Raw genomic sequence first — 15654 nt, 5'->3', positions numbered from 1 at the left:
TGCTGGCCCTGGAGAGGGTCCAGAGGATGTTCACAAGAATGATCCCAGGAATGAAAGGCTTAACATATGAGGAAGGTTTGAGGACTCTGGGTCTATACTCGATGAAGTTTAGAAGGATGAGGGGGGATCTGATTGAAACTTACAGAATACCGAAAGGCCTGAATAGAGTGGACGTGGGGAAGATGTTCCCATTGGTAGGAGAGACTAAGACCTGAGGGCACAGCCTCAGAGTAAAGGGAAGACCTTTTAGAACAGGGATGAGGAGAAACTTCTTTAGCCAGAGAGTGGTGAATCTATGGAATTCATTGCCACAGAAGGCTGGGGAGGCCAGGTCATTGAGTGTATTTAAGACTGAGATAGATAGGTTCTTGATTGGTAAGGGGATCAAAGGTTATGGGGAGAAGGCGGGAGAATGGGGTTGAGAAACTTATCAGCAATGATTGAATGGCAGAGCAGACTCGATGGGCCGAATAGCCTAATTTCTGCTCCTATGTCTTATCGTCTTATGGTCTTTGACAATTATTTGCCAAAGCACGGCAAAGTGATTTTTTACAATGGGTAGGGCGAGGAGGCAGCCCCAAGTCTACTTCAGCCAGAACAGGGATCAAAACTCATTCTGTTGCCATTAACCTGATCCACCTCTAGCTGACTAGCCATCTGAGCTAACTGGCCCCACACTTACAAATATGTACATAAATATATATCATTCAAAGGAAAAGGAATGACATTTTAAAATCTAATCATGCAGTTTATTTGTGTATTTTTTCAAATGTTCTCATTACTGAACCAATTTTACAGTAGATCTGGCTTTAGCTAACAGATAACTTTGCTTTTTCTTATGTCCAGAAGTCACTTACATCTTCTGTAAATGCTGGGCCATCTGGGCTATGTTATGTTTGGCTTTCCTCCCATCTATTATGAAATGCTTTGCAGTTGCTAAGTTCAATTGATGTTGGGAAAAAAAGAATCCAAAATTACCTCTGATGGTAAAACGGCCCAAAACAGTGTATACATTAAAAGGACTGCTTAAAAAGAACAATATCTTAAAATGCATCTTGTCATCATTTTCTACTATGAAATTCACAATCTACATTTTTAATATTGCATTTTATATAACGCTTCACTTATTGATTAAAATATATTATGATTGATATCAATGAAACAAATTGAGATTTTGAAAATCATTGAGGGATTTAAACAAGATTGAATCCAAGTTTCATTGAAATATTAATATTCTGTTCCACCATCTTCCTTCCCATACACACTTGCTCCCTCTCTCTCCCCTCACATGTTTTTCTAAATCTTATAGCCGATAGCGTTTTAGCCAGAACAACTTACAGTTTAAAGCTTCAAGTAATTTTACAACACCTTTGCCAATCCTATTAATTTTTAAGCCACGCAGTTTCCATGTGAGTGATAATGACATATATGAATTAAAAACAGCACTGTGTATTACATGATATTGTGTTTCATTCCAAAACGTCATGATATGGTATGTAAAGGAAATCAAAGCCATGATCATAATAAGAACAAAAAATGAACATTGCACATGTAAACCGAATAGTTTATGTTAAGAAGTGCATGTTGTGTCCTTTATACCACATGTAATGGTGGATGCACTTATTTAGTCGCATACAGCTACTGAACCACATGCTAATTAGAGTAAAAAAAACCTGTGATCTGCAATAGCTTGGTTCTGGCTTTTACAAAGGTACTTGTCTGCTTTTAATCAAGACCAAATGGTGAACTTGCGTTCCCAGCCTGCAAGTCGCTTGGAGAAACAGAGAGGAAGTTGTTCAAGGGAGGAAAAAATGGGGGAAAAAAGATAAACAGATGATGGTTGAAGAAAGTCTTTTCATAAATCTGGATACATAAGCTGTGGGCAGTCCTAGTGATCCAATTCAGGCACTCTGTCAAACTGGAAAGCTCTGTTGCTGCGTGTTTTATGTCAGCACAATTCTAATATACTCAAGATGGAATTTACCCTTGTGAATTTACATTGTTGGTGGTTATCTGTTGCTCTGGAGGATTCTCAGGAAAGGTAATAATGCATGTTATCTACCTTAAAATCCGTTATACTTAAAAATAAACAAATATACTAAATAAATAAATAAATGCCACTACTATAATAAGATAAAATCAGCTCCTATTTTTAAGCAAACCTTTTGAGACTGAGATGGATTTTACACGTTATGTTTGTAACTAGTTAGAATAAGAAAAAAGTGGAATCAGATAGCTATACACAATGAGTTTAATCACTATACATCCTGCCAATACAGTATCTTCCCCGTTTGTATTCTTTTGCTTCTTTGCATCTTTCTTCTCATACACTTACTCACTCACTCGCACATGTATATACTTCTTAGTGGCAGGAAATAGTTTCCAGCCAGTCTGGGCCTGGTCATTGGGCCCCTTCACAAAACATTAGTTTCGTCTGAATTTTGGAGACAGGAGACGCTGGGAATAACTTACCAGGATTCAGTTCAGTTTAGTCTCATTCCTGCTACAGTATGTGTGCTTTCAGTATCACACGCTGAACAAAACTGCTTGGAGTAGGTCATTGATCTTATAAGGCAAACAAGAAAAAACCTTTAAAACTTCTGCACCAGAATTACGAACAGATTGTGGAATATAATGCTCTCAGTCATCTATCTGGATGTGTGTAATGTAGGTAAGATCTTATTTAAGTTTCTGTTATACAGTAGTTCTCGTAGTGGAAGCCTGTTACAGCCCAAGATGTTGAAGAGGTCGATGGTGAGATATATTTTACTGAATGGGCTGGCATTGTAAAGCATTGCAAAGGGACGAGAACTACATTGGAAAAGAATACCTACTAAATCTAATCGGAGTAACTTTAGCAAGATTGAGATGTTCAGATTTCATCCACAACCCGTTCAAAATCTGTAAGGAAGTTTTGTTTACAATTCTAAATGCCAACAATCTACCACATAAATAAATGCAACCTCATGGCATGCCTCTCTGCAAAAATAGACATATTTTAGAGTTATAAATAAATAAAGATGAAGCACGGTCTCTGTCACAATATTTACAATGCACACCTCGACAGATGACGATACCTGTGTACAATGCCACTTTTACTCTGTTCTGTACTTTTGATGTATTTTGGAGTTATAGTTGTTCTATGGTTATCCTATTTTACAAGCTGCTGACATTTGGTAAAGTACATTATTTCACAATGACTGCTTTGAACATGTCATATCATTTTTTACTACCATTCAGCTGTAACAAATCAGTTTTGTATCTGTGTCTATGTATCTCACTGAATCTAATGGATTATCTGAGAATGAGTGCTTTATCTCTGCCATATCAACCAGGTCATTTAGAAAAGAAGAACGCAATTCAGCCTTTACAGGACTGATTATCTTAAGATTGATAGTTTGCTGATATGGAAATCTGTGATTAGCATTTCTGAGATATTTAGATAAAGAAGCATGACCTTTGGGAGGTGGATTGTTTTGTTACTTTATTATTTATTGTTTCCCTCCTTGGCGTATGTTCATATGTTTGCATTCTAAACCAGATTCTCAGGGGACAAGTTACGTTGTCAGTTTTGATTAAAACAAATATATCGCCTCAACTAATAGATTTGTTGCCCAATGTGAAATAAAATACACATCCCCATTCCTCACTCTTTGCTCATGTCAGCTGAGGTAATGCTGGAGACTTTCAGTTCCCCAGCACCCTTGGGCCAGGAAGTGGACAATTTAGCTGGGATTCCCATTCCAGCTTGCTATTCATTAAATCCTGCAGGAATGTGCACATCTGTCGACATCAAGTGAGAGCACGATCAGATTTGGAAAAAGTAGCTGAATTTAATGCCCCCCCACCCCCTGAGGTGAGTTCAGAGACGGGTTAGGGGGTGGGGAGGGTGAGGGTGGGGATACCATTTAGTTGGTTAGGATGATGCAGGGTGGGGACGTTGTGCCTTGCCGATTCCCCTGATCAAGCTCCGAGCAGAAAGGATTAGGGCCTCCTTCCTGCCTGGAGACTAATTGAAATGTTTAAAGTAGCCACTTAAGGGACATTTATGGGCCTCATCCCACCACCAAAGGTGAAGACTCGTCATACAGGAAGATCACTCAGCAATCCTTGTTAGGTTTGCTAGACTGCCACCAGTGGGAGAGGGGATCCCTTATTCAAAGGCACTATGTGCCCAATCAAGGAACCTGAATTTGGGAAGAGGCCGGCTGCCTCCAACCCAGCCCTTGTCCTGCTGTCTGGCAAACCCCACCCCACAACCCCCATCCATCCCACATTCACCTCTGTTTGGGGATCCATGGCCAATCCTCCCTACAAGGCTGCGTGAAATATTGGCAGTGGCCAGCATTCCTGGTGGCACTGCCGTACTGGTGAGCTGCCAGTCTCTGATTGGCTGGCAGATCTTGGGGTCAGATTTTCACCTGACTGGGGCCTTAACCAAGTGAGAGACCTGATGTTGTCCAGATAGGTGCTTGATTACCTGGTAATTGCAGTGGGCCTTCCAAACAGAAGTAATGTGGGGTTTCCACCACTTGTCTAACAAGTAGAAACATAGAAACATAGAAAATAGGAGTAGGAGTAGATCTTTCGGCCCTTCAAACCTGCTGCGCAATTCAGTATGATCATATCTGATCCTCTATCTCAAAACCGTACTCCCGCACTCTCCCCATACCCCTTGATGCCTTTAGACGTCAGAAATCTAACTATTTCCTGCTTAGATATATTCACAGCCCTCCATATGTTCACCACCCTCTGAGTGAAGAAGTTGCTCCTCATCTCAGTCCTAAATGGCCTATGCTGTATCCTGAGATTGTGACCCCCTTGTTCTAGACCCATCAGCCAGATGAAACCCCATCCCTGCATGCAGTCTGTCCAGCTCTATCAGAATGTTATATGTTTCAATGAGATCTCCTCTCATTCTTCTAAACTCCAGTGAATATAGGCCTAGTTGACCCAATCTTTCCTCATACGACAATCCTGACACCCCAGAAATCAGCCTGGTGAACCTTTGCTGCACTCCCTCCACGGCAAGTATATCCTTTCTTAGATAAAGAGACCAAAAATGCACGCAACACTCCAGGTGTTGTCTCACCAAGGCCCTTTATAGCTGCAGTAAGACATCCTTGCTCCTGTACTTGAGTCCTCTCGCAATGAAGGCTAGCATACCATTTGCCTCCTTACCTGCTTGCTGCACATTCATGTTTGCTTTCGGTGATTGGTGCACAAGGACACCCAGGTGCCTTTGTATATCAATATTTCCCAATCCATCACCATTGAAATACTCTACCATTCTGTTTTTCCTACCAAAGTGGATAACTTCACACTTATCCATGTTATACTGCATCTGCCATGTATTTGCTCACTCACTCAACCTGCTTAAATCACCTTGAAGCTTCTTAACACCCTCCTCATCACTCACATTCTCACCAAGTTTCGTATCGTCAGCAAACTTGAAAATATTACATTTGGTTCCCTCACCCGAATCATTGATATATATTGGTGCGCAATATGCCAGTTGCATTCATTAAATTCTGCCAATAGTCATACATCTATGAAAGTGGATTATGGCCCATTTCGCATAGAGATTTGACCATACAACAGTATTTGGAAAGTACCCTCAATTGTCAAATAAGCTGCAACACACATTGTGTGCAGGCAGACATAGGAAATGCTGAAGGATGGTCAGCATCATTGTGTAATATCTCAGGAGGAATCAGAAGCTTCTAGAGAGAAAAAGGGAAAAATAGAAGGGAAAAAGGACAAATCAACTAGCGCTAAAGAAAAAGCAAAAGGTCATTCATTTCTTGAAAATAGAGGTTGCAATAATCCAAATTGAGTCAGTTCAGGCTCCTTGACTCCATATTTAGATTTGGATCACTCTGGACCCACACCTTAAAAGAGGTGGCAGATATTTCAAAAGTCCTGATGAGAAGATTTTGTCTGTAGATGGAACTTCAATTAAAAAAAAACCTTTCTCTCACATCTGATCCATGTTCGTGTAGCAAGGTAGGAGTAGATGATGCAGCCATTCATTTCTGATTATCTAGTGGGAAACTGAGGAAGTAGCCTTTAGGCTGATATTGATACTGTCTGATATAGAATGCTGGTTGTTACCCACGAACATTTACATGATAAAGTAATTTTACAGAGCAGTTTCACTAACATTAAGAAGTATGGATAATATTTGTCACCATTTTGGGCTGATTAACCTGATTTCAAAATTGGAATTTCAGATGAGGGTTTGGTTTAAGAGATCAGATAAAAGCTTGAAACCCTTCAAAGACTTCAGGTTTGAAATTCTAATCTCCATGCCTTGTTTAATATTCATCTTGTCTTGTCCAGCACCACTCTGAGCCTTTCCACTGTCTTTAAATTATCAGACTGCTTGTCTCACATCCAGTACTGAATGAGCAAAAATTTCCACCAATTGCATATTGGGAATATTGAATCCATTGGGAAGAAGTTAATGTTGGCAATGGGAGTTTCTCCTGCTGGTTGCAGAAACAGTAAGAGCCCCGTATCATCTCCATTGGAGAAGGCCCACTGGGGGCTCAGAAGGAGACTGAAATGAATCATCCACTCTTTACTCCTGGCTGAAGGTGGTTGCAATTACTTCAGCTTTGACTTTTGCATTGACGTGCTGGGCTCCCCCATCATTGAAGATGGAGATATTTGTGGAGCCTCCTCCTCAAGCCAGTTTAATTGTCCACCACCATTCACAGTTGGATTTGACAAGACTGCAGAGCTTTGATCTGATTCGTTGGCTGTGGGATCACTTAACTCTGCCTATCGCATGCTGCTTCCACTGTTTGGCATGCACATTTTCCTGTGTTATATCTTCACCAGGTTGACACCTCAGTTTTAGGAATGCCTGGTGCTGCTCCTGGCATGCCCTCCTGCACTCTTCATTGAACCAGGTTTGATCCCTTTCCTTGATGGTAATGGTAGAGTGGGAGATATGCTGGGTTACAGATTGTGGTTGAATACAATTCTGCTGCTGCTGCTGATGATGATCTACAGAACCTTATGGATTCCCAGTTTTGAGTTTCCGGATCTGTTCTGAATCTATCCCATTTAACATGGTGGTAGTGCCACACAACACAATGAAGGGTATATTCAGTCTGAAGATGGGAAACCTAGGACTTACATTTATATGCTGAAACTTTTCACACATTTATTAGTTCTGGAGTGCAGTGACATTTATTATTTAGATAAATGTTGCTACTATTCTCCACCAATGGCATTTCATCAGCAGCAGTGAGATGAAATGCCAGTTAATCTATTATTATTTGATGCTATCAGTTGGAGGAGGAATGGTGGCCAGGACACTGGAAGAACTCAGAAGCCCAGCTTTCCTTTAAATAGTGCCATGGGATCTTTAATGTCCACCTGATGAGTCAGACCTTTGCTAAATACGTCATCCCAATGTAATATCTTCCATAATGCAGCATTCCCTTAATGCTGTACTGAAGTACCAATCTGCATTGTGAGTTCATAAGGCACTTGAAGTCATGACTTTGAGGTGTATTTTTGCTGTTGAAGTTTGACTATTTAGTGTTACACAACTCTTGAGTGCTGGAGAAATGCTTTATGTATTTCCCTAAATTTTCTTTACAAAATTTGGAATCACAAATTCTACACAATCGTTTATACTGTTATAACAAACAAAATGTGTGCATAAAAGTTGCAAAGTATTTTCAGAGCTGGGAAAGTTAAGTACCAGAGAATCTAACCCGGGCTGGAACTTCGTTCATACATACACTGATCAAACGTTTGATGTCTGTTTGAGGCAAAGTGATAACATATGTGCAAGTACGCACACACAAAAGCTATGCAGAGTAAATGTTAAGTAATTTAGATGTATTAGGATCCCACATCTGTGAATGTATTGTGGCTTCTGTTTTACAGCAGATAATGGTGCATGGCTATACCTCTGTCTTTCTTTTAAGCTTCTAGCTATCAGACCTCCTATCTGTATCTTGTTGTATGAAGCCTGCAGCCCAGTGGTCAATTAGAGCCATGCCTCTGCTCTATTAAAGCATTGCTCAATATGGACTAGAGTGGACTAGAGAGCACTGGAGTGCTGCTTTTAGCTGTATTAGAGTGCTTAAGTTGGAGTTTGGTGGTTGAGGGACTTTTAAGATTTAATTTAAGGGTTAATTTAAATCTAAAGTCCAGTCTTTCTTTAATTTAGCAATTTACTAAAAGTTACTCTTTGGGTTGGGAGAAGGTGAGATTTAGTCCAGCTTTAAAACTGGGGGTGTACAAGCTCTGCTTGCAACTGCAGCTAGTTAATTAGATAACTGGCTGAAACAGGTTTTCAGAAGCTAGATTCAGAGAGCATAAAAGCAAGCCATCTACAGTGCTGCCTTGTTTGCACTGGAGTGCTGCTTTGGCTGCATTAGAGTACTTAAGTTTGAGTTTGGTGAATGAGGGAGTTCTATGAAGATGGAAGGAGGTGATCCTTTCATTTTTGACCATTCCTCAGGAAGAAGAGCAGCAGCTTTGGTAAGTAGGACCTGGTGGGTATTTCTACTATCCTTAATGTTCTGTAATCTAGATGAAGTTAAAGTGAAGGGAGTAATTTAGGGGTAATTCATGGCAGGGCAGCTCAGCCAAGTGGAGTGCTCCTCCTGTGAAATGTGGGAAGCCAGGGAAAATTCCAGTGTTCAGGGCAATCATGTGTGTAGGAAGTGTCTCCAGCTGCAGCTAATCGAAATCCGTGTTTCAGAGCTGGAGCTGCGGCTGAGTCACTGTGGAGTATCCATAAGGCTGAGATCTTCATGGATAGCATACACAGTGAGGTGGTCACACTGCAGGTAAAAAGTGCACAGGCAGAAAGGGAATGGGTGACTGCCAGACAGAGTATTAGCGCTTGGCAGGTAGTGCAGGAGTCCCCTGAGTCCATCTCCCCCTCTAATAGATTTTCCATTTTGGATACTTCTTGGGGAGATGGTTTCACAGGGGAAAGCAGCAACAGCCAAGTCCATGGCACCGTGAGTGGCTCAGCTACAAGAGAGGGAGAAAAATGAGTGGGAGTGCAATAGTGATAAGGGATTCTATTGTAAGGGGAACAGATAGGAATGAAAGTTGAAAGCAAAAGTAGAAGGCAGAGGAAACAAGGTCTATCAGCAAATAGGGCCATAGTACAAAAAAAGCTAGGTAAAAATGTTAAAATGACAAGCCTAAAGGCACTGCATCTGAATGCATGGAGCATTCTTAATATGGTAGATGAATAACAGCGCAAATCGATGTAAAGGTGTGCAACATGATTGCGATTACAGAGACGTGGCTGCAGGGTGATCATGGCTGCAAACTGAATATCCAAGGGTATTCAATATTTAGAAAGGGCAGACAAAAACTAAAAGAAGGTAGGATGGCATTATTAGTTAAGGATGAAACCAGTGCAATAGTAAGAGAGAAAATTGGCTCAGAAAATCTAGATGTAGAATCAGTCTGGGTGGAGCTAAGAAGCAACAAGGGGCAGAAAACATTAGTGGGAGTTGTCTTTAGGCCTCCAAACAGTAGTTGTCCATTAATTAGGGGAAAAATAGAGTGTGAGACTAAACTTGCAAGTAACATAAAAGCAGACTGTAAAAGCTTCTATAAGCATGTAAAAAGAAAAGGATTAGTGAAGATAAATGCAACAGGGGAATTTATAGTAGAACAAGGACATGGGAAAGCGATTAAACAACTACTTTAGTTCTGTCTTCAGGGAGACACAAGTAACTTCCCAGAAACACTAGGGAAACAAGGGCCTAGTGAGAAGGAAGAACTGGAAGAAATTAGTATCACTAAAACAATAATGCTGGAGAAATTAATGGGACTGAGGGCTGAATTTTCCCCCTGTCGGGGGGGTGGTAGTTGATGGGCGGGCGTGTACAGGCGTGCTTCTGATCGGCATCCCCGATCGGAGGCATGCCGCCATTTTACGTGGGTGGGCCAGTTAAGGCCCGCCCAGCATAACGTCCACAAGGAAGTGCTATGTGCTCCCTGTGTGGGCCGGGGGCGGTGGAATCCCAAAATTGAAAGTGCGCTTTTTCACGCATGCGCACAAAAGAGCGCACATCTCCCTGAAGCTAAGTGCTGCCTCAGGGAGATTGGCTGTACATGTAAAAAAGATAAAAATAGAAAAAAAAAAGTCCCTTACATGTCCCCTCATGTGACAATGTCACATGAGTTGGGACATGTCCATAATTTTTACAAAATCCTTATTAACATTTTTTAAAGCCTACATGAAACCTCATCCTGCTCGTGGATGAGGTTTCATGTTTTTTCTGGTTCCTGCTGGGGCTCCTGGCCTGCCCGCCAATCTTAAGGTCCTTTAATTGCTTAATTGACAGGTCGGCAGACATGCAGTTGATTTCGCTGCGCTCCCGCCTTCCTGAAAATTTAAATCGGGCGCTCTCCCCGACGTCACCACACATCATTTTACACGTCGGCGAGCAGGCATCGCCCCCACTCACTGACTTGTAAAATTCTGCCCTGAAAGCCAATAAATCCCCAGGGCGTGATAATCTACATCCCAGGGTACTAAAGGAGATGGCCATGGAAATAGTGGATGTGTTGGTTATCATCTTCCAAAATTCTTTATATTCTGGAACAGTGCCAGCAGATTTGAAGATGGCAATTATAAGCACACCATTTAAAAAAGGATGGAGGAATAAAACAGTGAATTACAGGCCGGTTAGCCTAACATCAGTAGTAGGGAAAATGTTAGTTTCTATTATAAAAGATGTGATAACAGGACACTTAGAAAATATCAACGGGATTAGACAAAGTCAACATGGATTTACGAAAGGGAAATCATGTTTGACGAACCTACTGGAGTTTTTTGAGGACATAACCAGTGGAAAAGAAAAGGGAAAACCAGTGGATGTGGTGTACTGGGATTTTCCGAAAGCTTCTGGTAAAATCCCACATAAGGGGTGGAATTTTATGGCAGTGGGATTTTACAGTCCTGCCAAATCCAATGGGGCAGAATTTTCTGCCTATCGGGCGGGCAGGCCCGACCCAATCTCTGGTGAGCGGGGAGCCGATTCCCGCCAGAGAAACGGGCCCCGCCGCCATTTTAAGTGGGTGGGCCAATTAAGGCCCGCCCACTGTGACGTCCGGCGGGAAGCGCTATGCACTTCCTGTGCAGGTGGTGGGGGGTGGGGTGGGGGGGGGATGATTCCTCAAAAGTGAGAGTGTGCTCTTTCGCGTATATACTGCCTCTGGGAGATCGCTGACACTTTTAAAAACATTAAAAATAGAAAATAAAATCCTTAACACGTCCCCCTCATGTGACATGAGATGGAACATGTTCATAAATTACACTAAAACTTTATTAAACTGTTTAAAACCCTAAATGAAACCTCATCCCACTGGTGAATGAGGTTTCATGTTTTTTCTATTGCCTGCCGGGGCTCCTGGCCTGCCCGCCAACCTTAAGGTTGGACGGGCAGGTCCTTTAATTGTTTTAATGACCCTATCAATGGCTTCAATTGGCCATTGACAGGTCGGCGGGCTTGCAGCTGATTTTGCTGCACTCTCACGTTCCTGAAAATTTAAGTGGGGCAGGATGTCATCGGGGGTTCCTCCCAACGTCATCCCATGTCATTTTACGCGTCAGTGAACAGGCCCCGCCCCCTGCTCGCTGACAGCAAAATTCAGCCCAATGGAGTTTAGAATGACTTGCCGCATTTTACAGTCCCATTCCTGCTGCAAGGTGGCCAATAAGTTAGTGTGTAAGATTAAAGCACAATGGATTGCCCATAATATATTGGCATGGCTTGGGAATTGGTTAGCTGATGGGAAACAGAGAGTAGGTATAAATGGGTCTTTTTTGGAGTGGCAAGCAGTGATTAGTGGGGTACCACAGAGATCTGTGCTTGGGAGTTGAGTGAGTGGGTAAATACATGGCAGATGCAATATAATGTGGATAAGTTTAAAGTTATCCACTTTGATAGGAAAAACAGAAAACAGAATAACAGAATTATTTAAATTGTGAAGGATTGAAAAATGGTGATGTACAAAGTGACCTGGGTGTCCTTGTACACCAATCATGAGAGGACTTGAGTACAGGAGCAAGGACGTCTTACTGCAGCTGTACAGAGCCAAGTGAGATCATACCTGGAGTACTGTGTGCAGTTTTGTCTCCTTACCTAAGAAGGGATATACTTGCCATCGAGGGAGTGCAGCAAAAGTTTACCAGACTGATTCCTGAGATGGCAAGTTTGTCATATGAGGAGAGATTGGGCCGACTAGGTCTGTATTCACTGGAGTTTAGAAGAATGAGAGGAGATCTCATTGAAACATATAAAATTCTGACAGATGGATGGATTGGATGCAGGGATGATGTTTCCTCTGGCTGGGGGGGTCTAGAACAAGGGGTCACAATCTCATGATATGGTGTAGACCATTTAGGACTGAGATGAGGAGAAACTTCTTCACTCAGAGGGTGGTGAACCTGTGGAATTCTCTACCACAGAAGGCTGTGGAGGCCAAGTCACTGAATATATTTAAGAAAGAAATAGATTTCTGGGGCAGGATTTTACACATCGGCAAGCAGGGGCGGGGCCTGCTCACCGACGCATAAAATGACACGCAGTGACATCGGCCGGAATTCCCGACATCACTGCACCCCATTTAAATTTTCAGGAAGGCAGGAGCGCAGCAAAATCAGCTGCGTGTCCACCAACCTGTCAATGGCCAATTGAGGCCATTGATAGAGTCAATTAATTAATTAAAGGACCTGCCCGTCCAGCCTTAAGGTTGGCGGGCAGGCCAGGAGCCCCAGCGGCAACTAGAAAAAGCATGAAACCTCACCCACAGGCTGGATGAGGTTTCATGTAGGTTTTAAAAAATTTTAATAAAGACTTTTTGAAAATTATTGACATGTCCCAACTCATGTGACATTGTCACATGAGGGGAGATGTTAGGGAAATTTAACTTTTCTATTTTTAGGTTTTTTACATTTTGAGCCGATCTCCCTGAGGCTGCACTTAACCTCAGGGAGGTGAGTGCACTCTTTCGTGCGCATGCACCCGCCCCACTCACCTAGCCGAAGATTCAGGCCCATGTTCCTATGACTAATAGTCTCCTGAAGAATAAGTGTTGGCAGTTCTTATGCACAGGTTCATGGGTAGAAGGAGTAACTGTTCTCTGCTACCTTAGCTGCATATTAAAGAGACTTTGTTTCTTTTCTTTCCTTGTCCCTCCTGCCTTGCAGCCACTGACTCCTTGAGGCGGGTAGCGGGAGCTTGGAAAATTCACGGCTCGGTCCGCTCACCTCAGGAGAAAGTGCCCACAAGTAGGGTCTTCATGCCAGAGGATGGGTTGGAGCCGGGCCAGCTGACCCAGGAAAGAGGTCGGAGGCAGCCAGAGGGGCTGCTGGGTGCTGAGGTGGCTGTTTAAAAGGCCTGCCTTGGTGTGGTGGGACTTTGTCCCAGTTAGAATAAAGCAGAAAGGCACTCCAGCCCTCATTCATCACAGCCCCTCAATCCCCACATATCCCCCATGCCCCATCCATGCCACCTCATGCCTGTCACTCACCCCCATGGCCCCTAATGCCGCATATGTCACTCCAGTCATCCCAATGGCCCCTCATGCCTCCTATGGCAATCTATAGGACCCCCCCCCATACACTGTATAGAACCAATGAACCCTATAGTGACAGTAGGGTGCATAAAAAAAGTTTTAAAAATAAATCATTCATTCATTCCTTTCCACTATGTTAAAAAAAAGTCATTTTACTATAGGGCAATAAAAGTGTCAATCATCCAGACCTTTTAAAGTATTAATAACAGAAACTGCAAGCCATTGAAACTAATTAACCTTATGTAAATAAACATTATGAAATTGACAGCAGAGATCAGAGTGCCAGGGCTGTCAATCAAGCCACATTTTTTTCTGGGCCACAGCCTTTTCAACAAAATTAATGGATGTCAGGGCTCTCAGCCAAGACTGCGGAGTGAAGTGCCATAGCTTGGCACAGGGGACTTAAAGAAGACCTTTTGAACTCACCTTTTGAAAGATCCCATCAGGTGGACTAAGTTCACCACTCATCTGAGGGGACGTGAACCATGACTCTTTAAAAACCTGGCCCAGATCCTTGTGGAGGAGTAGGAGATATCTATCTCCGCAATGAAGCCAGCCAGGTCGGATATTCTGAGTGTGGGCTTTTGACCTGAACCAGCCCTCACCCTTTAAAGGCACTCCCAAAAATCAAACAGCCCAGGAATGGGGTCAGGAATCTCAGAATCTGGACCTGCCCACCATTTTTAAAGGGTTCCCGAGTCTTTCTAACGCGGTGAAAATCCAGCCCATGACTACTCACAAGTGTCAGTAGCTGTAATACCTTAATCATTAGCCATTCTTAATATATGTGAGCCCTGTGACTGGTGTCAACAAATTGAGTTAGTTGTGGAGGACTCCACTACTGAGCACAATGTTATCATCTCCTGACTGACAGTAATATGTGTTCCCTTTACAAAGGTCAGTGGATAGTATTTGGGAGCAAAAATGTTACCATTTTGTTTTTTGCTTTCCTTCTTCTGAAGACCATGAAGTCAATTTTGGCATTCTGCAGCTGGCCTGGCTGAGATTAGCTAACTCAGCTCAAATTTAAGATCTTTAAATCTTCAAGATATAAGAGAAAGCATTTTGCCAAACGATTTTTCATGAACGCAATGACCCTTCAAATGTGTACTTGCGTCAGACCTTCCCTGAGCTTCAATTGCAGTATTTGTAAATGTTATGACAATACAGCTTCATTTTCAGATACCAAATTCACCAATGTTTGCACTACATTAGGTGGAGAAACTGAGCACAGAACAGAAAAGTGAGGGGGCATTACTTCTGCTGCCTATTCCTCGTGTATTTTCAATAAAGGAAAAACATTGATCTCTTTAGAGGACACTTCTCTTGCTAAAAACGGCTTCTGGTTTGTGATTTATTTTGAAGAGTCAATAGTCCAGAAATTCCATAGTTGGACACTAGCAGACAAATGCTTAATGCATACACACCTCTCCCCTGCCAACAGAATACTCCCATAAATTCCTTCCTCCAATCCATTTCCAAATGCTGAATTATAATTTGTGGAGGCCTTTTGAGGAGATATCAATAACAAAAAAAGTTACAATTTGAATCATAACTCAACTTGCTCTAGTCAAAGTTATATGACAGAATCTTAAATGTCCTATAATTAATGAGTGCTTCAGCAGTATGCTATTCATATCCTTCTTAAAAGGTCTATGGTAAACCTTTTGTCAAACTTGTGAAAGAATTTTTGAGATCATGCATTGTCTACTGAGCCCATCTACCCTTGTTTTCCCCCTTATCCTACCTCCCATTTCCTTCCAACCTTTCGGCCAAACTTATCGGGCTGAATTTCCCGTTCGTTGGGCAGGCTGTACGTGGGCGGGCCTTAAGCGTGACATCCACCAGGAAGGTGCTGTGCGCTCCCTGTGCGGCCGGGGGAATCCCTAAAATCGAGAATGCGCTCTTTTGCACATGCGCACAAAAGAGCGCACTCATCTCCCTGAGGCTAATTGCTGCCTCAGGGAGATCGCCTCTACTGTCAACAATATTATAAATAGGGGAAAAAAATTCCCTTACATGTCCCCTCATGTGACAATGTCACATGAGTTGGGACATGTTCATAATTTCCAT

General features: G+C 42.4%; 1 protein-coding gene across 3 annotated transcripts in view; it reads left to right on the top strand.

The window, feature by feature from the left end:
• The first annotated feature begins 1967 nt into the window (after positions 1 to 1967).
• Positions 1968 to 15654, top strand: part of dlc1 (DLC1 Rho GTPase activating protein) — a 593090-nt gene continuing 579403 nt past the window's right edge. For 2 of the 3 annotated variants that reach the window (XM_041185578.1, XM_041185561.1), the window contains exon 1: positions 2402 to 2671. The gene's annotated coding sequence lies outside the window, so the exon portion shown is untranslated. Of the gene's footprint in view, positions 2042 to 2401; positions 2672 to 15654 lie in introns of those variants that run through there. The other variant, XM_041185569.1, reaches the window with a different exon arrangement.

This window comes from Carcharodon carcharias, chromosome 1 (genome assembly GCF_017639515.1).
Source record: "Carcharodon carcharias isolate sCarCar2 chromosome 1, sCarCar2.pri, whole genome shotgun sequence".
NCBI lineage: Eukaryota > Metazoa > Chordata > Chondrichthyes > Lamniformes > Lamnidae > Carcharodon > Carcharodon carcharias.
This window is presented reverse-complemented; position numbering and strand designations above follow the sequence as displayed.